Source organism: Pteropus alecto, unplaced genomic scaffold, assembly GCF_000325575.1.
Source record: "Pteropus alecto unplaced genomic scaffold, ASM32557v1 scaffold79, whole genome shotgun sequence".
Classification (NCBI taxonomy): domain Eukaryota; kingdom Metazoa; phylum Chordata; class Mammalia; order Chiroptera; family Pteropodidae; genus Pteropus; species Pteropus alecto.
The window spans coordinates 21,472,441-21,474,385 of record NW_006494612.1 but is presented as its reverse complement, the minus strand read 5'-3'; the positions used below and the strand labels follow the sequence as shown (position 1 = coordinate 21,474,385).

General features: G+C 33.8%; 1 pseudogene; it reads left to right on the top strand.

The window, feature by feature from the left end:
- Positions 1-1,428: 1,428 nt before the first annotated feature.
- On the top strand, positions 1,429-1,547 carry LOC112474368 (annotated as a pseudogene).
- Positions 1,548-1,945: the final 398 nt, after the last annotated feature.

Sequence of the window (1,945 nt, the reverse complement as noted above, 5' to 3'; positions counted from 1 at the left end):
GAAATGATCCATCTGAATAGAATAAATGAAAACCTAATTGCAGCATTAAGTGATGAATTCATATTCTTCAAAATATAATTTATCTTTTTTTGTGGTTTTCATGGATAGTTACTGATTGTTTAAAATAAGGATTTCTGTCAGTTTTGTTGAGAGTTTTAACCTAGTCCTGGAAACGAGAGGCATGCGAATCTCAGACTTACCTATATTAAATGAGCTTCTGCTTAGGCGCTGGTTGAAAATCCCTTAGATATAGTGAAAATAGCTCTCTATTTAACAGAAATACATTCTCTAAAAATAGCAAATTTTCGTAAGTAGATAAAACTTCAACTTTTTAAATAAAGCTTCTATTTATAAGAAATGTCCTTTTTTTCAAAATGACATTGCCGATAGTCAACATGAAGTTTTAATTAAGAAATTGACAGCCGGCAGCATAGCTATCATAGGGGTAGAGGTGCCACCTTGTGGCACGAATGAAAAATGACTTGATGTGCTGACAAACCGATAATTTTCTCATTACTTTCGTTTTTTTGTCTTTGGATCAATTGGGCTCATAATGGCTTCTTCGTTTCATCTTCGTCCAAGTACAACAGACACGTGCAAAAGTTCCTTTTGCAACATTTAGAACTTTCTGCGGTGAGCCAGAACAGAGACACTGAGGTGAGACACTTTAATTTTAGCTGCTTTTGGAGTGCTTTGGGAGCACAGTGCCCTCTTGTGGTAGTTCTGTCACTTCGCAAAGAGAACGGTAAAGTTCTCTGGAAGGATTCCAAAGAATTTTAGAATTTGAATATTGTCAAATGGTTGGATGGGCTTTGAGGATCTGCAAAAAAAAAATCCTAATGCAATCCTAATAGAACTTCATATTTTCTATTACTATTACATAAGAAGAACAATAAAATTTATCTTAATGCAGCTTTTTAAAAGACATTTGTTCTAAAAAGAATTGTTTTCGACCCCACATAGCATTTCCTTCACGGTCTCTTGTCTTGTGTACATTAGTGCAATCTATTGAAAATAACGACATGGCCAAATGTTTTTAGCCACTTCAAGTCGAAACAATTAAACATCCCCAAATTTATCGTCAATGTCCATTTATGAGAAATGCTGCTAAATTTAATTTTTTTTAATTTCAAGAACTTGAATGTTTACTGTCTGGCATAATAATATTAGTTTCATTGAATTTCATTTAATGGATAGAAAGCTTCATATTACCTGTCTGCAAGAATTCATGATCCTTCTCATGAAATAGTTGAGTTAGGTAATGAAAGCTGTATAAATTAATTTTTATATTTTAAATGTACATGAAGAGACATTATTATATTAAAAATGTATTTAATGCCTGCTACATGTCAGGTACATCACTGCATACCAGCTGCGCTTACTAATGAAGCAGACAACTACCTATTATGTTTTACTTTTTAAAAAGTGGTCTACTGCCATGCCACCCTGAACAAGCCCCATCCTATCTGATCTCAGAAGCTAAGCAGGGTCGGGCATGGTTAGTACTTGGATGGGAGACCACCTAGGAAGACTAGGTGCTGTAAGCATAAAAAATAAAAAAAAAATAAGGGATTGTAAACTGACAAGGTCCTTGCAATCTGTGAGGTCAACCTAGGGTTGCCTTGCCTAAAAAAATTGAAGTTTTAGATTGTAGATTTGATTAAAAATAAACTAATTTGGTTTTTCCCAAAAGGAGGTATATATTTTATGGCTAGTTTTTCTTCTTTAAACTTTTTAAAATAAAGAGAGTCTAAATAAAATTTTAAGTTACTATAAAGCTGTCCTATGTGTGTATTAATCGAGATTTTCCAGAGCAACAGAACCAAGAAGATATATTTAGATATTTCTAAGAAGAAACCTGATAGGAATGGCTCACAGGGTTATGTACAGAAGCAGAAAAGCCTGTCTGCAAGCTGGAGAAGAGGGAAAGCTGGTGATATAATTC